This window comes from Sapajus apella, unplaced genomic scaffold (assembly GCF_009761245.1).
Source record: "Sapajus apella isolate SASKATOON/1434 unplaced genomic scaffold, GSC_monkey_1.0 scaffold2, whole genome shotgun sequence".
NCBI lineage: Eukaryota > Metazoa > Chordata > Mammalia > Primates > Cebidae > Sapajus > Sapajus apella.
Genome location: NW_022436942.1, coordinates 62,249,228 through 62,274,381, shown reverse-complemented (window position 1 = coordinate 62,274,381; position 25,154 = coordinate 62,249,228). Strand labels below are relative to the sequence as shown.

The window sequence follows — 25,154 nt, the reverse complement described above, 5'->3', positions numbered from 1 at the left end:
CCACCAAGGCCTCCCAAAGTGCTGGGATTATAGGTATGAGCCACTGTGCCCGGCCCCTTCTTACCTTTTTTAGCTAGTTAACTCATATTTGCATTCTAATAGCAAAATCTCTAACACCTTGCCAGAAAACAATGCTGATTCCCCAATCACTTTTTTTAATGTTAAAAAATATATTTATTCTCATATTCAGTAGAACTCTGAACTTACAAATTTATGGCCAGTAAAGTTATATTACAGCATCTAAAAAGCTAAAAGTACCTTATGCACTCCAGTTTCATAGTACTTAGAAAATGGGATGCTTAATTTTTCAATTTGTTGTTTTTTATTTCAAAGCGATGTATAGTTAATCTGACTCATTTGAATAACAGTGAGTGAACTGCAGATACTGTTATCAAAGATAGCAATTCTACAGGAATAAATAATTTTTAAGGAAGTAACCATGTTCTTATAATATTGTCTAAATAATTAAAATGACATAAAGTGATAAGAATTTTTTTTTTTTTTAAGATGTGGTTTCTCCATGATGGCCAGGCTGGCCTTGAACTCCTGACCTCAGGTGATCCACCCACCTTGGCCTCCCAAAGTGCTAGGATTACAGGCGTGAGCCACTGTGCCCGGCAAGAACATTTTATCAAATATTAGCTCTTAAAATAAGTGGGGGTCTTTTTGGTTTGTTTTCTTCAGCTTTATTGAGGTATAATTGACAAATTAAAAAAATGAATATATTCAGCCAACCATGGTGGCTTATGCCTGTAATCTCAGTGCTTTGGGGGACCAAGGTGGGAGGCTATATAGAGCCCAGGAGTTTAAGGTTACAGTAAGCTGTGATTGCACTTGCACTCCAGCCTGAATGACAATCCTGTCTCTGAAAAAAAAAATATATATACACACACACACACACACACACACACACACACACACACTCACATATACACACACACACATATATACATATTCAAAGAGTACAATGTTTTAATATACACATTGTGAAATGATTACACAATCAAGCTGATGAACAAATCCATCACCCTCATAGTTACCTTGTGTGTATGTGTGGTGAGAACTCTTAAGATCTACTCTCATAGCAGATTACAAGTATACAACACATTATTAGTAATAATTTTCAATGCTGTGCATCAGTTCTCTAGAACTTGCTCAGCTTATAACTGCAAGCTTATACCCTTTGATCAACATTTCCCCACATCTCCACCTCCCTGTCCCTGGTAACCACCCTCTACTCTCTGTTTATGTAAGTTCAACTTGGTAGATTTCTCAGGTAAGTGAAATCATGCAGTATTTATTTTTCTTTGCCTGGCTTATTTCACTTGGCATGATATCTTCCAGGTTCACCCATATTGTCACAAATGGCATGAATTTCTTCTTTTCTAAGGTGAAATATTATTTTATTTTGTGTGTATATATGTCTACACACACACATACTCATATATATACCACATTTCTTTATCCACTTATCCACTGATGGACACAGATTAATTCCATATCTTGGCTATTCTGAATAGTGCTACAGTGTGGTGGCTCATACCTGTAATCCCAGCACCTTGGGAGGCCAAGGCAGGCCAATCACTTCAGGTCAGGAGTTCAAGACCAGCCTGGCCAACATGGTGAAACCCCATCTTTACTAAAAATATACAAAAATTAGCTGGGCGTGGTGGTGTGCCTCTGTAATTCCAGCTACTCAGGAGGCTGAGGCTAGAGAATCACTTGAACCCAAGAGGCAAAGGCTGCAGCGAACGGAGATCACACCACTGCATTCCAGCATGGGTGATGACAGAGCAAGACTCCATCTCAAAAATAATAATAAAATAAAATAAAAATAAATAGTGCTGCAATGAACATGGGAGTGCAGATATACCTTTGATACTGATTTTCTTTCCTTTGGATATATACCCCAGAGTAGGACAGCTGCATCGTATGGTAGTTCTATTTTTAATTTTTTGACAGACCTCCATATTGTTTTCCATAATGGCTATACAAATTTACATTTCCACTAGCAATATACAAGCGTTCCCTTTTCTCTACATCCTCACCAATACTTGTTATCTTTTGACTTTTTGATAATACCCATTCTAATAGATGTGAAGTGATATCCCATTGTGATTTTGATTGAATTTCCTTGATTATTAGTGATATTAAGTATCTTTTCATATACCTGTTGGCCATTCCTATGCCTTCTTTTGAGAAATGTCTGTTCTAATTCTTTGCCCATTTTTAAATCAGGTTTTTTTTTTTTTTTTTTTTTTTTTTTTTTTGCTATTGAGTTGTATGAGTTCTTTATATATTTTGGATATTAACTTCTTATCAGACACATGGTTTGTAAACAATCGCTCCCATTCCACAGGTTGTTTTTTCATTATATTGATTGCTCTTTTGCAGTGCAGAAACTTTTTAGCTTGATGTAGTCCCATTTGTTTGTTTTGCTTTTGTTGACTGGGCTTTTGGTGTCATATTCAAAAAATCATTACCAAGACCAATGCCATGGAGCTTTCCCTGTTTTCTTCTAGTTTTACAGTTTCACATCTTAAATACTTAATTATTATTCAATTAATAGTTAATAAAATTAATATTTACATATTTAATTCATTTTGAGTTGGTTGTGTGTATGATGTAAGATATAGATCCAATTGTGGATCTGATCCAGCACTTTGGGAGGCCGAGGTGGACAGATCACGAGGTCAAGAGATCAAAACCATCCTGGCCAACATGGTGAAACCCCGTCTCTACTAAAGATACAAAAAATAGCTGGGTTTTGTGGCGCATGCCTATAGTCCCAGCTATTTGGGAGGCTGAGGCAGGGGAATCGTTTTAACCTGGGAGGCAGAGGTTGCAGTGGGCCGAGATCGTGCCACTGCACTCCAGCCTAGCAACAGAGCGAGACTCCATCTAAAAAAAAAAAATCCAATTTCATTTTTTTGTTAATATCCAGTTTTCCCAACACCACTTATTGAAGAGACTATCCTCTCCCCATGTCTATTCTTGATTCAATTGGTCTATGTGTCTATTTTTATGTCAGTACCATACTTTTTGGATTACTATAGATTTGTAAATATTATTTAAAATTAGGAAATGTGATGCCTTCAGTTTTTTCTTCATCAAAATTGCTTTATTTATTTGGGAGCTTTTGTGATTCCATATGCATTTTAGGATTTTTTTTTCTAGTTTTATGAAAAATGCCATTGGAATTTTGATAGGGACTACATTGAATCTGTAGATTGCTTTGGGTGTTATGCATATTTTAACAATGTTGATTCTTTCAACTCCCATCACTTTTTTGAGGGCATAATTATATAAAGTTCTAGAATGTTACATCTAATATTATTGTCTGCTTCAGTCGTAATGATGAGGAAACTGAGACAGAGAGAGATGGAGTGATTTCCCTAGGATCACACAATCTTCATGGCATGGCTTGTGTAAGTGGGGTTCCAACTGTTTGCCAAGTACTGTTATAGGTACTAAATGCATTTAATCCTCATAAAACCTTATAATATTATTTCATTTCCTCAAATTTTTATTTAGAAAGAATTTTAATTTATAGAAAAGTTGCAAGAAAAGTATGACGCTCAACCAATTTTGCAACATTAGCGCATCTCAGGTATCTAGATTAGTGCCAAATCTTTACCTCTCACTCTCTTTCTACACACAGACACCCCTGAACCTCTTGACCTTTCACACCTAAATTAATGTATGTGTCTCCTACCATCAATGATGTACTCCTATATAACCATACCACATTCATTCACTCAGGAAAATTTAATATTAATGCCATAATATTTCCCCAATTTCCCAAAAGTAAACTTTTTAGCTGTTTTTAAACAGTTGGTCCAGGATGCAGTCAAGGTTCACACTTTTCATTTCATTTTCAAGCCTCCAAAGAGTTCCCAGCGTGTGTTTTTCTGTTGTTGTTGTTGTTCATGACATTGACATATTTGAAGAGACCAAGGCAGTTTGTCTTCAGATTGATCCATGTTTTGGATTTGACTGTGACCTTATCCATGATAGAATCAGGTTAAATATCACTGGCAGGAACACATTGCTATTTAACACATTTCAAGTCACAGGATTTCAATTTGTTTCGTTTTGTTGATCTTAAGTGTGATTACTTCGAGATTGTGAAATTTCTGTACCCCAACAACATTTTACCCTATCCTTTTAGCATGCACTGAGGTTTTTTGCCTGAATTACTTATTAACAAGTTGGTTGTAAAATGATGTTAAAGACATTTTATAAGTGAGGAATATTAAGTTTCTAAGGGAAGGGGTTCTTATACATTGTGGAGCCAGGATTTGATCCCAGGCACATCTGACTCCAAGGCCCACAGTCTAATATACTAATTGTGTTAGAAAAGCATTTCCACTTGATTTTCCACTTAATTCCAGTGCCCTCAGTCAGAAACCGTGTCTTCTCCATTTGGGATTTTTTGTTTTTGAAACCCAAGAAGTGCCACCATCAGAGATGAGATGAAATTGTAAGGAGGAAGAAGAGGATGCAATTCAGCGGTGCCAAATCTTTACGCAATTACACACACACACACACACACACACACACACACACATTTTTACAGCAAACTTGCTGTTGAAACTACATGCTTCTCAAGGACTCCACTCTTTCCATATGGCTTAAGGTTTCCTACCACAATCTGTTTCAGGTACTTACCTTCTTGGCTTACTACTCCTGTGCCTTGCAATTGACGTGCCTTTGTCAGCATCCTAAAGCCGCTTGTTTCATCTTAAAGCGATTTCAGAGTTGGCAACATGCTGGACAGGGAAAGATGAGCCCCCTGTTCAGATGAGTCAGCACTTACTATTTCTTGGCCTCTGGAATGGTCTTATAGTAGCCAAGCACTCAGGAAAGAGCCCACCAGCCTTGCCTATGAGCTGTATAATCTTCATCAACACATGGTGAAATCTGTTATCTGGAGCCCAATTCATCTGACCCCTGGTGTAGCCACAGGGCCCTTTCAGAACTCAGCACCTTGTGGTTAAAGGCCTTTGAAGTTAGCTCTAATTTTTAATGCCAGCCTCCTCATTTACTAGCTGTATGATTTTGAGCAAGTTACTGAGCCTCTCTGAGCTACAATATCCTCTTTTGAAAAATGGAGATAGTAATACATCCTCTTGAATGGCGTTAGAATTAAAGGAGATAATGTACCTAAATAGCCTGGAGTTGCATGCAAATTGTATCTGCAACAAATGGTAGCTATGATTATTATCTGACTGCTTGCAAACTGCTCCCCATATTCACATGTCATTCTGGCCACAACAGATGTATTTGTAAAGATTTCGCTTGCAAGAAACTGAACCTCATTTCAAAAGTTTAAGAAAAAAGTGTGAATTTACTGGCTTTCATAAATGGAATGCCCAGGAAATGGATGGCCTTAGAGACTTAGAACTCGGCTCCCCTCTGGTCTTCGCCCCATTCTCTCCTGTGATACCAGATGGCATCTTTCATGGAGTGGGAGGAGGGGCCATGTGGCCAAAGACCATTCTAGGTTTCTGTCATCCCCAAAAGTTAGATGCATGCATATCACCTAAAATCCTAAATGGGTAAAAAGTACCTGAAACTCTATCTCAGAAAAATCCAAAGAAATGTGCTGTTTTGACCCAATTCTTTCCCAGGTGAAAAAGGGGCAGAGAAAAGTGTCATTGCCAATGCACTCGGAGCTCTTGGGTGTTCTGTCTATAACCCAGGAAAATAAAAGGAACATTGTAGCTGGTTGTTTACAGTGAATTAAAGACTTGAGTCAAATCTCTGTTGAAGATTTTCCTAGATGACCGCCAGCAAATTCTCATAATACTTTGGTTCATGAAACCATGAGGCCCTATGATAGCCTTCCTTTCTCAATTACCTCCTCGGGCTGTCTCTGCCATGTCGTTAGTTTCTAAAGGTTATTATTCCTGGTTTGCTGTCTGCAGTTTCCCATCAAATGTCAAGTTCAGAAGTTCCTTTGAAGGACCATAATTAAGAAGGATCAACTTAATTTTAAAATAAACTTTGAGGTTTCAAGACAAATTGTTATTTATGGCAAATTAACTTTTTTTGTGTGAGATAAAAGAAGTCTCTTTTTTTTTTTTATCTCAAACTAAAAGAAGTTTCCAGCTTCTGGGGTGATTGGCAAAATGTCACAAACAAGTGAATGAACGTAAAAAATGTGACAATTTAACTTTAGATTTTAGATTAAAGTGACTGTTGTCATCTAAAATCTTTATCTAATAGTTAAATTTTATTTTTTCATCGAACCTGCCCTATCCTATGCTTTGCTTAATGTGTACCACTTCTCCTAATGAATGTCCAAGGTATTGGATTAAGCATATAGATAGATAATTGTAAATTGGGAAACACAGGAAGCAAAGTCTTAACTGGTAAATTTCGAGAATAGAGGGAGGGTGTCTTAGCTTTCCTGATTTCAGAGCATAAATAAAATACTCCAGAATAAAATGCAAAGATAAAATTTGAGTTTGGGGAAATGTTTGGTTGAAACTTTTTCATGGTAGATCAACCCTTTTCTTGCCTGCTTGGTACCTGATACTACTCTAAGAACATTATAGAATTTTTTGTTTTTGAGACAGAGTCTTGTTCTGTTGCCCAAGCTGGAGTGCAGTGGCATGATCTCAGCTCACTGCAACCTCCTTCTCACAAGTTCAAGTGATTCTCATGCCTCAGTCTCCCAAGTAGCTGAGATTACAGGCATGCCCCACCACATCTGGCTAATTTTTAAATTTTTATCAGAGATGAGGTTTCGCAGTGTTGGCCAGGCTGGTCTCAAATTCCTGGCCTCAGCCTCTCAAAGTGCTGGGATTACAAGTGTGAGCCACCACACCAGGACACATAATTGAATCTTTATTTGATGATGTAGCTCACTTTTTAGTCACTGATGACTATTTATATCTATAATTCTTCCTGTAGAAAGTATAGGAGAGAATTAAAAACCTGTGTTGATAACTTGCTTCCTTCTTTGGGATACATGTTATCCTCTAGGTTCAAACTTTTTGCCAGGTTTCAAGTCCCCTTTGAATACCTTGAAATTCAAACAAAATATTAAAGAAAAAGATCAATTCTGCAGAAGGAACAACAAATGGTCTCAACAAATGGCCGTCTCAACAAATGGTCTTGGAATAACTGGAAAACCATAAGCTAAAAGATGAAGTTTAATCTACACTTCATGATATATACAAAAATTAACTCTAAATATAAAAATTAAGTCTAAAACTTTAAAATTCTCAGAAGAAGGATTGAGGATCCAAGATGGCCAAATAGGGACAGCTCTGGAATGCAGTTCCCAGCAAGAACAATGCAGAAGGTAATTGATCACTGCATTTCCAAATGAGTTATTATTGCCCACAGGCCAGGAGATTCCCATGCTGAAAAGCACCATGAGTTTCCAGCATAGCTGTTTCAGCCAGTGCAGTGGGTCTCTGCAAAAAAACTCACACAAATCTGGGTGGCCGTTTCAACTGGTGCCTGGAATGGCTAGGAGACAGAGCTGCCCATTGAACTGAAAAAGGGGGCCAACACAGGAAGCCAGGTGATCTGGCTCAGTGGGTCCCACCCCGACAAAGACCAGCAATCTGAAATGCTCTGGATTGAGAGTTTCACAGCAAGTGCAACTAGACCCTGGACGGTCCAGCTCTGTCGGTAGAAGGGTGTCCAATATTACCGAGGCAGTCTGCCATTAGCGAGGCAGTCTGCTATTACTGAGGCAGTCCACCATTACTGAAGCAATCCGCCATTACAGAGGCAGTCTGCCATTACTGAGACAGACCACCATTACTGAGACATTTCTAACTTTACCTCTGTAAACAAAACCACAAGGAAGTTCACATAGCAGCTGGGCAGAGCCCACGGCAGCTCAGCAATGCCTCTACTGGAAGACCGTGACTAGGCTACCTCTTTGCTGGGCAGGGCATCTCTGAAAAAAGGCAGCAGCATGTCAGGAACTTATAATTAAAGCCCCACATTCCCAGGACAGAGCACATGGGAAAAAAAGGTGGTTATGAGTTCTGCTGCAGCAGACTTAAACGTACCTGCCCAGCAGCTCTGAACGGAACAATGGAGCTCACAGTTCAGCACTTGAGCTCCTATAAAGGACAGACTGTCTCCTCAAGCAGCTCCCTGACTCCTGTATATCCAAAGAGACACCTCATAAAGGAGAGTTCAGACTGACATCTGGCAGGTATCTTTCTGGGACGAAGATAACAGAAGAAGAAACTGGCAGCAACCCTTACTGTTCTGCAGCTCCCACAGATGATCCCTAGGCAAGCAGGGTCTGGAGTGGACCTCCAGCAGTCCTACAGCAGAGGGGCCTGACTGTTAGAAGGAAAACTAAAAAAACAGAAAGAAATAACTTCAACATCAATAAAAAGGACATCCACTCAGAGACCCCCATCTGAAAGTCACCAACTACAAAAAACACAGGTGGATAAATCCACAAAGATGGGAAGAAACCAGCATGAAAAGGATGAAAACACCCAAAACCAGAACTCCTCTCTTCCTCCAATGGATCACGACTTCTCACCAACAAGGGAACAAAGATGGATGGAGAATGAGTGTGATGAATTGACAGAAACAGGCTGCAGAAGGTGGGTAATAAACTTCTCTGAGCTAAAAGAACATGTTCTAACCCAATGCAAAGAAACTAAGAACCTTGAAAAAAGGTTTGACAAAATGCTAACAAGAATAAACAGCTTAGAGAAAAATATAAATGACTTGATGGAGCTGAAAAACAAAACACAAGAACTTCGCAAAGCATGCACAAGTTTCAATATCAAATTGACCAAGCAGAAAAAAGGATCAACCAAGGAGAAGAAAGGATATCAGACACTGAAGATCAACTCGATGAAATAAAATGAGAAGGCAAGATTAGAGAAAAAGCAGTGAAAAGAAATGAACAAAGCCTCCAAGAAATATGGGATTATGTCAAAAGACCTAATCTACATTTGATAGGTGTACCTGGATGTGATGGAGAGAATGAATCCAAGCTGGAAAACACTCTTCAGGATATTATCCAGGAGAACTTCCCCAACACAGCAAGACAGGCCACCATTCAAGTCCAGGAAATACAGAGAACACCACAGAGATATTCCTCAAGAAGAGCAACCTCAAGGCACATAATCATCAGATTCATCAGGGTTAAAATGAAGGAAAAAATGCTAAGGGCAACCAGAGAGAAAGGTCAGGTTACCCACAAAGGGAAACCCATCAGACTCACAGCAGATCTCTTGGCAGAAACCCTACAAGCCAGGAGACAGTGGGGGCCAATATTCAACATCCTTAAAGAAAAGAACTTTCACCCTAGAATTTCATATCCAGCAAACTAAGCTTCATAAGCGAAGGAGAAATAAAATCCTTTATGAACAAGCACTTGCTGAGAGATTTCGTTACCACCAGGCCTGCCTTACAAGAGCTCCTGAAAGAAGCACTAAACATAGAAAGTAACAACCAGTACCATCCACTCCAAAAATGTACCAAATGGTAAAGACCACCAACACAATGAAGAAATTGTGTCAACTAATGGGCAAAACAACCAACTAGCATCAAAATGGCAGGATGAAATTCACACATAACAATATTAACCTTAAATGTAAATGGGCTAAATTCCCCAATCAAAAGACACAGACTGGCAAATTGGATAAAAAGTCAAAACTCATCAGTCTGCTGTATCCAGGAAACGCATCTCACATGCAAGGACACACATAGGCTCAAAATAAAGGGATGGAGAAAGATTTACCAAGCAAGTGGAGAGTAAAAAAAAGCAGGAGTTGCAATCCTAGTCTCTGATAAAGTAGACTTTAAACCAACAAAGATCAAAAGAGACAAAGAAGGGCATTACATAATGGTAAAAGGATCAATGCAACAAGAAGAGCTAACAATCCTAAATATATATGCAACCAATACAGGAGCACCCAGTTACATAAAGCAAGTTCTTAATGACCTACAAAGAGACTTTGACTCCCACACAATAATAATGGGAGACTTTAACACTCCACTGTCAATATTAGACAGATCAACAAGACAGAAAATTGATAAGGATGTCCAGAACTTGAACTCAGATCTGGACCAAGTAAACCTAATAGACCTCTACAGAACTCTCCACCCTAAATCCACAGAATATACATTCTTCTCAGCACCACATCGCACCTACTGTAAAATTGACCACATAATTGGAAGTAAATCACTCCTCAGCAAATGCAAAAAAACAGAAATCATAACAAACAGTCTCTCTGCAGGGAAATCAAATTAGAACTTAGGATTAAGAAACTAACTCAGAACCACACAACTTCATGGAAACTAAACAACTGGCTTTTGAATGTTGACTGGATAAACAATGAAATGAAGGCAGAAATAAAGATGTTCTTCAAAACCAACAAGTACAAAGACATAACGTACCAGAATCTCTGGGACACATTTAAAGCAGTTTCTAGAGGGAAATTTGTAGCAATAAATGCCCACATGAGAAGCAAGGAAAGAACTAAAATCAACATCTTATCATCAAAATTGAAAGAGCTAGAGGAGCAAGACCAAAAAATCTCAAAAGCTAGCAGAAGACAAGAAATAATTAAGATCAGAGCAGAAGTGAAGGAGATAGAGACACAAAAAACCCTTCAAAAAATCAATAAATCCAGGAGCTGGTTTTTTGAAATGATCAACAAAATAGACCACTAGCCAGGTTAATAAAAAAGAAAAGAGAGAAGAATCAAATAGATGCAATAAAAAATGATAAAGGGGATATCATCACTGATTCCACAGAAATACAAACTACCATCAGAGATTACTACACACAACTATATACACCTAAACCAGTAAACCTGGAAGAAATGGATAAATTCCTGGACACTTGCACCCTCCCAAGCCTAAACCAGGAAGAAGTTGAAACCCTGAATAGACCAATAGCAAGGGCTGAAGTTGAGGCAGCAATTAATAGCCTACCAACCAAAAAAAGCTGAGGTCCAGATGGGTTCACAGCCGAATTCTACCAGACATACAAAGAGCAGTTGGTACCACTCGTTCTGAAACTATTCCAAACAATCCAAAAAGAGGGAATCCTTCCCAAATCAATTTGTGAGACCAGCATCATCCTGATACCAAAACCCAGCAGAGACTCAACCAAAAAAGAAAACTTCAGGCCAATATCAATGATGAACATAGATGCAAAAATCTTCAATAAAACACTAGCAAACTGATTGCAATAGCACATCAAAAAGCTTATCCATCATGATCAAGTAGGCTTCATCCCGGGGATGCAATGCTGGTTCAACATATGCAAGTCTGTAAACATAATCCACCACATAAACAGAACCAAAGGCAAAAACCACATGATTACCTCAATAGATGCAGAGAAGGTCTTCAACAAAATTCAACAGCCCTTTATGCTAAAAACTTCCAAGAAACTAGGTATCAACGGAATGTATCCCAAAATAATAAAAGCTATTTATGACAAACCTACAGCCAATATCATACTGAATGGGCAAAAACTGGAAGCATTCCCTTTGAAATCTGGCACTAGACAAGGATGCCCTCTCTCACCACTCCTTATTCAATATAGTTTTGGAAGTTCTAGCAAGAGCAATCAGGCAAGAAAAAGAAATAAAAGGTATTCAATTAGGAAAGGAGTAAGTCAAATTGCCTCTATTTGCAGATGACAATTGTATATTTAGAAGACTCCATTGTCTCAGCCCCAAATCTCCTGAAACTGATAAGCAACTTCAGCAAAGTCTCAGGATACAAAATCAACGTGCAGGAATCACAAGCATTCCTATACACCAATAACAAACTTAAAGAGAGCCAAATCAAGAATGAACTCTCATTAACAATTGCTGCAAAGAGAATATAATACCTAGGAATACAACTAACAAAGGATGTAAAAGAGGGGAGATCCACGATGGCCGTTTAGGAACAGCTCAGGATTGCAGCTCCCAGTGAAAGCGCAGAGGGTGAGTGGACGCCGCGTTTTTATTGCCCACAGACTAGGAAATTCCCGGGCAGAGGTGCTCCACGCTCGCCAGCGCGGCTGTTGTGGCCAGCGCTGCTGTGCTGGCCAGCGCCGCTGCTCTGCCCCGCGCGGCTGCTTTGTCGGCGCCCCGGAGCCGCGGTTCTCCGTACAAAATACACCGGTCCGGGTGCCCTTTTGGCTGGCGATTGGAGCCACGGGAAGTCGCCCATATGCTGGTTCAAAAAGGGGACTGAGCAGAGAACCAGGACAGTAGATTCCAGGGCAAAAAAAAAAAAAAGAAAAAAAAGCGCCACAAACCTCAGTGCCGCTGTTTAAGCCAACGCAGTGAGTGGCCGCAGGGGAAAACAAACAGACCCCGGCGCCTCTTCAACAGGCGACTGGAACACCAACTTAAAAAAGGCTCTGAGGCAGGGAGCCAGGCGATCAGGCTCGGCTGGCCCCACCCCCACAAAAGAACAGCAACCAGAAACTCTGGATTGAGAATTTCACAGCAAGCGCAGCTGAACCCGGGACAGTCCAGCTCTGTGGGGGAGGGGCGTCCGCCATTACCGAGGCAGCCCGCCGTTGCCAAGGCAACCCGCCATTGCTGAGGCAGCCCGCCATTGCCAAGGCAACACGCCACAGCAGAGACTCCGCCCCAACAGAGGCGGGCCACCATCGCCAAAGCAGTTCTAACTACAACCATATAAACAGGACTGCAGGGAAGTTCACTCGGCAGCGGGGCGCAGCCCACAGCAGCTCAGCAAAGCTGCTATAGGCCGACAGTGACTAGGCTGCCTCCTTCCTGGGCTGGGCAGGTCTGAAGGAAAAAAAGAAAAAAAAAAAAAAAGAAGGCAGCAGCATAACGGAAACTCATAAATAAAGCCCTAAATCCCTGGGACAGAGCACCCGGGAACAAAAAGCAGTTTATGAGTTCTGCTGCAGCAGACCTAAAAGTACCTGCCCAGCAGCTCTGAATGAACAACAACAGAGCTCACAGCTCACCATTTGAGCTCCTATAAAGAAAAGACCATCTCCTCAAGCAGCTCCCTGACCCCTATATATCCAAAAAGACACCTCATAGAGGAGAGATCAGATTGACACTAGGCGGGTATCCTTCTGGGACAAAGATAGAAGAAGAAGAAAACTGGTAACAACCCTTGCTGTTCAACAGCTGCTGCAGGTGAACCCCAGGCAAGCAGGGCCTGGAGTGAACCTCAGCAGACCTACAGCAGAGGGGCCAGACTGTCAGAAGGAAAACCAAGAAGCAGAAATAACCTCATCATCAACAAACAGAACGTCAATCTGAAAGATTTGAGACCCAATCTGAAAGCCAGCAACTACAAAGTCGACAGGTGGATAAATCCTTAAGGATGGGAAGAAACCGGCGCAAAAAGGATGAAAACACCCGAAACCAGAACACCTCTCCTCCTAAAAGGGATCACAACTCCTCGCCAGCAAGGGAACAAGGTTGGATGGAGAATGAGTGTGATGAAATGACAGAATCAGAATTCAGAAGATGGGTAGTAAGAAACTTCTGTGAACTTAAAGAACATGTTCTAACCAAATGCAAAGAAACTAAGAACCTTGAAAAAAGATTTGACGAAATGCTAACAAGAATGGACAAAATAGAAAGGAATATAAGTGAATTGATGGAGCTGAAAACTGCAACACGAGAACTTCGTGAAGCATGCACAAGTATCAACAGCCGAATTGACCAAGCAGAAGAAAGGATATCAGAGGTCGAAGATCAACTCAATGAAATAAAACGGGAAGGCAAGACTGGAGAAAAAAGGGTAAAAAAGAATGAACAAAGTCTCCAAGAAATGTGGGACTATGTGAAAAGACCTAATCTACGTTTGATAGGCGTACCCGAATGCGACGAAGAGAATGAATCCAAGCTGGAAAATACTCTGCAGGATATTATCCAGGAAAACTTTCCCAACCTAGCAAGGCAGGCAAACATTCAAGTCCAGGAAATACAGAGAACACCACAAAGATATTCGTCAAGAAGAGCAACCCCAAGGCACATAATCGTCAGAGTCACCAGGGTCGAAATGAAGGAGAAAATACTAAGGGCAGCCAGAGAGAAAGGTCGGGTTACCCACAAAGGGAAGCCCATCAGACTCACAGCAGATCTCTCAGCAGAAACCCTACAAGCCAGAAGAGAATGGGGGCCAATATTCAACATCCTTAAAGAAAAGAACTTTCAACCCAGAATCTCCTATCCAGCCAAACTAAGCTTCATAAGTGAAGGAAAAATAAAATCCTTTGGGAACATGCAAGTACTCAGAGATTTCGTCACCACCAGGCCAGCTCTACAAGAGCTCCTGAAAGAGGCTCTACACATATAAAGGAACAACAAGTACCAGCTCAACTAAAGGGCAAAACAGCCAGCTAGCACCAAAATGGCAGTATCAAATTCACACATAACAATATTAACCCTAAATGTAAATGGACTAAATGCCCCAATCAAAAGACACAGACTGGCAAATTGGATAAAAAGACAAAACCCATCGGTGTGCTGTATCCAGGAAACCCATCTCACATGCAAGGATACACAAAGGCTCAAAATAAAGGGATGGAGGAAGATTTACCAAGCAAATGGAGAGCAAAAAAAAGCAGGAGTTGCAATTCTCATCTCTGATAAATTAGACTTTAAAGCAACAAAGATCATAAGAGACAAAGAGGGACATTACATAATGGTAAAAGGATCAATGCAACAAGAAGAGCTAACGATCCTAAATATATACGCACCCAATACAGGAGCACCCAGATACATAAGGCAAGTTCTTAATGACTTACAAAGGGACTTAGACTCCCACACAATAATAGTGGGAGACTTTAACACCCCATTGTCAACATTAGACAGATCAACCAGACAGAAAATTAACAAGGATATCCAGGACTTGAACTCAGACCTGGACCAAGCAAACCTAATAGACATTTACAGAACTCTCCACCCAAAATCCACAGAATATACATTCTTCTCAGCACCACATCACACCTACTCTAAAATTGACCACATAATTGGGAGTAAATCACTCCTCAGCAAATGCAAAAGAACGGAAATCGTAACAAACAGTCTCTCAGACCACAGTGCAATCAAGTTAGAACTCAGAATTCAAAAACTAACTCAGAACCGCACAGCTTCATGGAAACTGAACAACTTGCTCTTGAATGTTGACTGGATAAACAATGAAATGAAGGCAGAAATAAAGATGTTCTTCGAAACCAACGAGAATGAAGACACAACATACCAAAATCTCTGGGACACATTTAAAGCAGTATCTAGAGGAAAATATATAGCAATAAGTGCCCACATGAGAAGCAAGGAGAGATCAAAAATTGACACCCTATCGTCAAAACTGAAAGAGCTAGAGGAGCAAGATCAAAAAAACTCAAAGTCTAGCAGAAGACAAGAAATAGCTAAGATCAGAGCAGAACTGAAGGAGATAGAGACACAAAAAACCCTTCAAAAATCAATAAATCCAGGAGCTGGTTTTTTGAAAAGATCAACAAAATAGACAGACCACTAGCCAGATTAATAAAAAAGAAAAGAGAGAATAACCAAATTGATGCAATAAAAAACGATAAAGGGGATATCACCACAGATTCCACAGAAATTCAAACCATCATCAGAGATTATTACAAACAACTCTATGCACACAAACTAATAAACCTGGAAGAAATGGATAAATTCCTGGACACTTGCCTCCTGCCAAGCCTAAACCAGGAAGAAGCCGAAACCCTGAACAGACCCATAACAAGGTCTGAAGTTGAGGCAGCAATTAAGAGCTTACCACCCAAAAAAAGCCCAGGTCCAGATGGGTTCACAGCTGAATTCTACCAGACATACAAAGAGGAGCTGGTACCATTTCTTCTGAAACTATTCCAAACAATACAAAAAGAGGGAATTCTTCCCAAATCATTTTATGAGACCAACATCATCCTGATTCCAAAACCCGGCAGAGACTCAACAAGAAAAGAAAACTTCAGGCCAATATCCATGATGAACATAGATGCAAAAATATTCAATAAGATACTGACAAGCCGATTGCAACAGCACATCAAAAAGCTTATCCACCATGATCAAGTAGGCTTCATCCCGGGGATGCAAGGCTGGTTCAACATACGCAAGTCTATAAACGTAATTCACCACATAAACAGAACCAAAGACAAAAACCACATGATTATCTCAATTGATGCAGAGAAGGCCTTTGACAAAATTCAACAGCCCTTTATGCTAAAAACACTCAGTAAGCTAGGTATCAATGGAACGTATCTCAAAATAATAAAAGCTATTATGACAAACCAACAGCCAATATCATACTGAATGGGCAAAAACTGGAAGCATTCCCCTTGAAACGTGGCACCAGACAAGGATGCCCGCTCTCACCACTGCTATTCAATATAGTATTAGAAGTTCTAGCCAGAGCAATCAGGCAAGAAAAAGAAATAAAGGGCATTCAAATAGGAAAGGAGGAAGTCAAATTGTCTCTATTTGCAGACGACATGATTGTATATCTAGAAGACCCCATCGTCTCAGCCCCAAACCTCCTGAAACTGATAAGCAAGTTCAGCAAAGTCTCAGGATACAAAATCAATGTGCAAAAATCACATGCATTCCTATACACCAGTAACAGACTTAAAGAGAGCCAAATCAAGAACAAACTTCCATTCACAATTGCCACAAAGAGAATAAAATACCTAGGAATACAACTAACAAGGAATGTAAAGGACCTCTTCAAGGAGAACTACAAGCCACTGCTCAATGAAATAAGAGAGGACACAAACAGATGGAGAAACATTCCATGTTCATGGTTAGGAAGAATCAATATCGTGAAAATGGCCATACTGCCCAAAGTAATTTACAGATTCAATGCTATCCCCATCAAGCTACCAATGACCTTCTTTGCAGAACTGGAAAAAACCACCTTAAACTTCATATGGAACCAAAAGAGAGCCCGCATAGCCAAGTCAATTCTAAGCAAAAAGAACAAAGCGGGGGGCATCACACTACCAGACTTCAAACTATACTACAAGGCTACAGTAATCAAAACAGCATGGTACTGGTACCAAAACAGAGATATAGACCAATGGAACAGAACAGAGGTCTCGGAAGCAACACAACATATCTACAACCATCTGATCTTTGACAAACCAGACAAAAACAAGCAATGGGGAAAGGATTCCCTGTTCAATAAATGGTGTTGGGAAAGCTGGCTAGCCATGTGCAGAAAGCAGAAACTGGACCCCTTCCTGACACCTTACACTAAAATTAACTCCAGATGGATTAAAGACTTAAACATAAGACCTAACACCATAAAAACCCTAGAAGAAAATCTAGGCAAAACCATTCAGGACGTAGGTGTAGGCAAGGACTTCATGACCAAAACGCCAAACGCATTGACAACAAAAGCCAAAATAGACAAATGGGACCTAATCAAACTCCACAGCTTCTGCACAGCAAAAGAAACAATCATTAGAGTGAATCGGCAACCAAGAGATTGGGAAAAAATTTTTGCAGTTTACCCATCTGACAAAGGGCTGATATCCATAATTTACAAAGAACTAAAGCAGATTTACAAGAAAAAAACTAACAAGCCCATTCAAAAGTGGGCAAAGGATATGAACAGACACTTCTCAAAAGAAGACATACGTGAGGCCAACAAACATATGAAAAAATGCTCATCATCACTGGTCATCAGAGAAATGCAAATCAAAACTACACTGAGATACCATCTCACGCCGGTTAGAATGGCGATCATTAAAAAATCTGGAGACAACAGATGCTGGAGAGGATGTGGAGAAATAGGAACACTTTTGCACTGTTGGTGGGAGTGTAAATTAGTGCAACCATTGTGGAAGACAGTGTGGCGATTCCTCAAGGACCTAGAAATAGAAATTCCATTTGACCCAGCAATCCCATTACTGGGTATATATCCAAAGGATTACAAATCGTTCTACTATAAGGACACGTGTACACGAATGTTCATTGCAGCACTGTTTACAATAGCAAAGACCTGGAACCAACCCAAATGCCCATCGACGATAGACTGGATAGGGAAAATGTGGCACATATACACCATGGAATATTATGCAGCCATCAGAAACGATGAGTTTGGGTCCTTTGTAGGGACATGGATGAACCTGGAAACCATCATTCTCAGCAAACTGACAGAAGAGCAGAAGATCAAACACCGCATGTTCTCACTCATAGGCGGGTGTTGAACAATGAGAACACATGGACACAGGGAGGGGAGCACTACACACTGGGGTCAGTTGGGGGGAAATAGGGGAGGGAGGGTGGGGGATGGGAAGCTGGGGAGAGATAACAAGGGGAGAAATGCCAGATGTAGGTGATGGGGAGGAAGGCAGCAAATCACACTGCCACGTGTGTTCCTATGCAACAATTTTGCATGTTCTTCACATGTACCCCAAAATGTAAAATGCAATAAAATAAATAAATGGGAAAAAAAAAAGGATGTAAAGGACCTCTTCAAGGAGAACTACAAACCACTGCTCAAGGAAATAAGAGAGGACACAAACAAATGGGAAAACTTTCCATGCTCAAGGTTAGGAAGAATAAATATCGTGAAAATGGCCATACTGCCCAAAGTAATTTATAGATTCAACACTATCCCCTTCAGGCTATCTATGACCTTATTCACAGAACTGGAAAAAAACACCTTAAACTTCATATAGAACCAAAAGAGAGCCTGCATAGCCAAGACAATCCCAAGCAAAAAGAATAAAGCTGGAGGCATCATGCTACCTGACTTCAAACTATACTACAAGGCTATAGTAATCAAAACAGCATTGTACCGGTACCAAAACAGATATAGACCAATGGAACAGAACAGAGGCCTCGGAGGCAACACCACACATCTACAACCATGTGAACTTTGACAAACCTGACAAAAACAAGCAATGGGAAAAGGATTCCTGTTTAATAAATGGTGTTAGGAAAATTGGCTAGCCATGTGCAGAAAGCAGAAACTGGACCCCTTCCTGACACCTTACACTAAAATTAACTCCAGATGGATTAAAGACTTAAACATAAGACTTAACACCATAAAAACTCTAGAAGAAAACTTAGGCAAAACCATTCAGGACATAGGCATAGGCAAGGACTTCACGACTAAAACACCAAAAGCATTGGCAATCAAAGCCAAAATAGACAAATGGGATCTAATTAAACTCCAGAGCTTCTGTACGGCAAAAGAAACTATCATTAGAGTGAACTGGCAACCAACAGAATGGGAAAAAATTTTTGCAATCTACCCATCTGACAAAGGACTTATATCCAGAATCTACAAATAACTAAAACAGATTTACAAGAAAAAAACAAACAAATCTTGCTCTGTTGCCCAGGCTGGCGTACAGTGGTGCAATCTTGGCTCACTACAACCTTTGCCTCCCGGGTTCAAGTGATTCTCCTGCCTTGGCCTCCCATGTAGCTGGAATTGCAGATGCGCACCACCATGCCTGCTTAATTATTGTATTTTAGTAGAGACGGGGTTTCACCATGTTGGCCAGGCTGGTCTCAAACTCCTGACCTGAAGTCATCTGCCAACCTCGACCTCCCAAAGTGCTGGGATTACAGGTGTGAGCCACAACACCTGGCCCTAACACAAGACTTGTATCCAGAATGTATAAACTACTCCCAAAACTCAAAAATAAGAAAATATTCCTATAAAAATGTGCAAAAGATTTAAACAGACATTTCACCATATGTGTTTGATAAATAAACACACAAAAAGATGCTCAACATGAGTAAACAACAAGGAAATGCAAATTAAAATCACAATGCAATTCACCCATTAGAACAGCTAAAATAAAAAGGTACTGACAATACCAAGTATTGACAAGAACACAAGCAACTGGAACTTTCTTATGATGCTAGTGGGAATACAAAATGAAAACCTGTTTCTACTCAGGGAAAAAGATCGTCAATTTCTTTCTTTCTTTTTTTTTTCCTTTTTTGTTTCAGATAGGGTTTCACTCTGTCACCTGGGCTGGAGTGCAATGGTGCCACTGTGGCTTACTGAAGCCTTAACCTCCCAGGCTCAAGCAATCCTCCCACCTCAGCCTCCTGAATAGCTGGGGCCACAGGTGCCCACCACCAGGTCTGGCTAATTTTTTTTCTCTAACTCTCCACATTTTTTTTCTTAGAGATAGGAGTCTCACTATATTGCCAGGGCTGGTCTTGAACATCTGAGCTCAGCGATCCTCCCACCTTGGCTTCCCAAAGTGCTGGGATTATAGGTATGAGCCACTGTGCCCAGCCTAGATTGGCAGTTTCTTATAGAGTTAAATATATATCTACCAAAAGACTCAGGAATACCACTTCTAGGCAGTTACCCTCTATTCACACAAAAATCTGTAAACAAGTGTTTACAGAAGCATTATTTATAATCACAAAACAATGGAAACAGCCCAGATGTCCTTCAATGGGTGAATGGATAAACTGTGATATATCCATTCAATGGAATACTATTCAGCAATAAAAAGGTACAAACTATTGATAAAGGCAATAATAAGTATGAATCTCAAAAGCATTGTGCTAAGTGAGAGAAGAGAGCCTCTCAAAATATTACATCCTGTTGGATTCCATTTATATGACATTCTGGAAAAGGCAAAACTATAGAGACAGAGAACAGATCAGCAGTTGCCAAGGGCTAGGTGTTGGAAAGGGCCTGACTACAAAGGGGCAGCACAAGGGAATTCTTCAGGAGTGTTGGTGGTGTTCTCTATCCCATTTGCTGTGGTTGTTACAAGAATCTATGCATGTGTAAAAATTCATAGAACTATATAAACAAAAAAGTAAATTCTAATGTATGTAAATTTTTTTAATCTTAAAAATCAGCCTGTCCAATTTTGAAGCTGATATGGTAATATTCCTTCAGTAAATGTGTCATGGAAAGGAAGCTATTTAAAACAAAAGCAGACATACTGAATGTTTATTCTGCAGAACCATTTGTGTTTCCCTGGGTGAAGCACTCTTTCTGATTTCTTCAATACAGTCTAAAGAATTCAGAAAATACTACCTAATAAAAAAGAAATAGTTTGCACAGCAATTTTTTAAATTTTTATTTTATTCTAAGTTTTGGGATATATGTGCAGAATGTGCAGGTTTCTTATATAGGTAAATGTGTGCCATGGTGGTTTGCTGCACCTATGTACCCATTACCTAGGTATTAAGCCTGGCATGCATTAGCTATTTATTCTGATGCTCTCCCTCCCCTCGACACATAGCAATTTTTAAGAACATCAAGAAAGAAACTCACAGTAAGAAATGTGCGTAAATCCATAAGACCAGAAATAAATTTGCTTGTCAACATGTATCAAATACCTTGGCAGAAAAGTAGTTCTCATAGGCCAATTCTTTAGGCTCTGAAGCAGCAGCTGGTCTCTTTTGTTAAAAGAAGTTGTTCTTGGAATACATCTATTTGATAGGCCTCTTAGAATTTGCCCTGCATTTTTCTTATGCAAAGGACTTCATGTAAAAAGTTGGCCTGATAGAACATCAGAATGATTGATGATGTGACACAGTTCTTGCTGCTTATCAAAATATAGAGCATCATGTGTGTGTATGTACGTGTGTGTGTCTGTGTGTGTGTGTGTGTGTGTAGAATCAACTGTGTTTATATGTTTGGATAGATAATACATTAATATGGTTTGACATTCTGTAGGTGCCAAAACTGCTATTTATTATTTAGAAACTCCTGTGGGACTGCGCCAGTCATTTATAGCTGGTACCCATTTTGATTGATCAATGCCAAGGGCCATATGGGTTATTAAATATGTTCAGTATAAGTCCTGTAAGAATATCAACCCCCAAATCTCCCTTTTTCTACCAGCCTACCACTATATTTTCTGTAATCTTTAATACAGAGGCAGAAAAGCCTTTCAATATTGGGTTACATGAAGTTGGATGGAGGTGGGTATTTTAATTACTTTAATCGTGTATAGCAACGTGAAACAAGTACATTTCATTCCAAAGCTATCTCTGAGAATCCTCCAGCCTTTCTTCCAGGGCTCTCTTTCTTTCCATTTGTGTTCCCTTCTCCTTGCTCTCACCCTGAAAGCCTGCCCCTCTCCTGATGTTTGTCTGGGACCAAATAAACATACCACTGTGGGATGAGATAAACTTTCTCATCCCACAGTGCCCATCCCCTGGAATATTACTGCTGTGAGCTTGGGGCTACAAAAAGATACACAACAAACCTGGTAGCTCTTCTGAGAGCAGCAGTTTTTCTTTTTTGCTTTACTTTTCTCTCTGTCTCTTTCTTTCTTTCTCTTTCTTCCTTTCTCATTCTCTGTCACTTTCTCACTCTCTTTCATTCTTTTTTTTTCTTTTCTTTCTTTCTCTCTCTTTCTCCCTCTCTCTTTCTTTTTTCTCTCTCTTTCTTTCTTTCTTTCTTTCTTTCTTTCTTTCTTTCTTTCTTTCTTTCCTCTCTCTCTCTCTCTTTCTTTCTTCCTTTCTTTCTCTTTCTGTCTTTTTTCTTTCTCTTCTTTCTCTCTCTCTCTTCTTTTTTTTTCTTTTTTTAAACAGGGTTTTGCCCTGTCTCCCAGCTGGAGTGCAGAAGCCACAGCTCACTGCAGCTTCAGCCTCCTGGGCACAAGTGATCCTCCAGCCTCAACTTCCCGAGTAGCTGGGACTACAGGCACGCACCACTATACCTGCTAATTTTTGTATTTTTTTGTAGAAATTGTGGGGGTGAGGGGTCTTATTATGTTGCCCAGGCTTGTCTCAAACTCCTGGGCTCAAGCACCTGCCTACCCCAACCTCCCAAAGTGAGCCACTACACCTGGTAAAACAAAATGTCACTTTAGGTCCTGTGAAGAGCAGCGTGGAGGTGGGCTGAGGTTAGAAGGTGGAGAGCGTGGAAGAAGATTGTGGGTTGAGTATTGGACATCTGTTCTTGAACAGTCCCTGGGCCTGCCATAGGAAAGGAAGTTCTCCTGAGTAAGTAACTTGGACTTTCCTTTTCCCTTTAATAAATTTTTTTCTTGGGCTGTGGCCAAATCGTAGGATTTTGATTCGTCCCTTATTCAAACCGGTTTAGCTTTTCCCTGCTTTCACCTGGCCATCCCACCTAGGCACAGAAGACCTTGCTCTCATAACAGGTAGTTTTCTCCCTGAGGGGGAACTCTCCCAGCAGTTAAAGGAGTGATTCCTTTCCAGTACTACATCTTACACAGCTCCCATGAATTTGAAGGTAAAACAAAAACCTTGAAAGATACTTTGGGCTCACTGTGAGCGATGCTGAGTATTCACTCTCCTTTACCATCACAATTCCCTGGGGAATGTTTGAGAAATGGTCCTTTAGGGCTTTAACAATGTTAAACACTGATGGAAGGGGTTTAATGCATGTAAAATAAAATCAAAACTTCTCTTCAGGCACAGTAGTATCTAGCCCCTTGGTACCTCTCTGGCCTCTTCCAGTCAGTCTCTCCCTTGGTTCACTGTGATCCAGCTACAGTGAGCTTCTTGCAGTTCCTAGAATACTTGGAGCTCATTCCAGCCCCAGGGCCTTTGCACTTGCTGTTCCCTCTGCTGTTCCCTTGCTGCTTCTCTGCATGTTCTGCCCTTGACTGGCTCCTCCTCTTCCTTTCCTCCAATGCCATCTCCTCAATGAAGCTTTTCCTGATTTCCTGATGCACTTCCCACCCCTGTTCATCTTTATCCCAGCACCTCCATTGCTTCCTTCATAGCACTTAACATAATTTTACATGTCACATTTTAATATCTGTTTCCCCCACTGGACCAAATGCTCTAGGAGGATAGGGACCAGGACTGTTTTGTTCATCGGTACATCACTGGGAAGTGGCAAAGTGCTGGGCTTTTAGTAGGATCCCAATATGTAAATATGTAAATACTGAATGAATGATTGAATTGAGTATAATGCATGCCCCATCCAAGGTATTCCTGAAGATGTAAAGGCTTTCTTATCAAGGAATGAAGTTATGAGAGTAGAAAGATAGCATGCGGTTGCTATTTTAGATCAAGGAGATGTTCTAGTGCGATACTTCCAGTTACTGCCATGTGCTCTGCTCTGCTAACCCGGAAGGTTGACAGAGCTTTTTTTTTTTTTTCCGAGACAGTCTTGCTCATTGCCCAGGCTAGAGTGCAGTGGTGTGATCTCGGCTAACGGCAACCTCCACCTCCTGGTTCAAACGATTCTTCTGCCTCAGCCTCCTGAGTAGCTGGGGTAACAGGTGCGTGCCATCACATCCAGCTAATTTTTTTTTTTTTTGTATTTTTAGTAGAGATGGGGTTTCACCATGTCAGCCAGGATGGTCTTGATTTTCTGACATTGTCATCCACCCGCCTTGGCCTCCCAAAGTGCTGGGATCACAGGCTGAGCCACGGCGTACAGCCAGCTGACAGCTCTTTTTGCAGGAGGTTAAAAAAGATTCTGGGCTGGTTACCCATCTGACAAATGGTTGATATCCAGAATTTACAAAGAACTAAAACAGATTTACAAGAAAAAAACAAGCCCATTCAAAAGTGGACAAGGGATATGAACAGACACTTTGCAAAAGAAGACATGCATGAGGCCAACAAACATACGAAAAAATGCTCATCATCACCGGTCATTAGAGAAATGCAAATCAAAACCACATTGTGATACCATCTCACGCCAGTTAGAATGGCGATCATTAAAAAATCCGGAGACAACAGATGCTGGAGAGGATGTGGAGAAATAGGAACACTTTTGCACTGTTGGTGGGAGTGTAAATTAGTTCAACCATTGTGGAAGACAGTGTGGCAATTCCTCAAGGACTTAGAAATAGAAATTCCACTTGACTCAGCAATCCCATTACTGCATATATATCCAAAGGATTATAAATCGTTCTACCATAAGGACACATGCACACGAATGTTCATTGCAGCACTGTTTACAATAGCAAAGACCTACAACCATCGATGATAGACTGGACAGGGAAAATGTGGCACATATACACCATGGAATATTACGCAGCCACCAAAAACGACGAGTTTGTGTCCTTTGTAGGGACATGTATGAACCTGGAAACCATCATTCTCAGCAAACTGACACAAGAGCAGAAAATCAAACACCGCAAGTTCTCACTCATAGGCGGGTAATGAATAATGAGAACACATGGACATAGGGATGGGAGCGCTATACACTGGGGTCTGTTGGGGGGAAATAGGGGAGGGACAGCGGGGGGTGGG

General features: G+C 40.5%; 1 protein-coding gene across 8 annotated transcripts in view; it reads left to right on the top strand.

Annotated features, from left to right (window-relative positions):
* GLT8D2 (glycosyltransferase 8 domain containing 2) overlaps window positions 1–25,154 on the top strand; it is a 76,276-nt gene that overhangs the window by 23,531 nt on the left and 27,591 nt on the right. For 6 of the 8 annotated variants that reach the window (XM_032299667.1, XM_032299693.1, XM_032299661.1 and 3 more), the window contains one exon: window positions 22,787–22,919. The exons of the other annotated variants lie outside the window; for them this stretch is intronic. The gene's annotated coding sequence lies outside the window, so the exon portion shown is untranslated. The remainder of the gene's footprint in view (window positions 1–22,786; window positions 22,920–25,154) is intronic. 8 annotated transcript variants of the gene reach the window in all.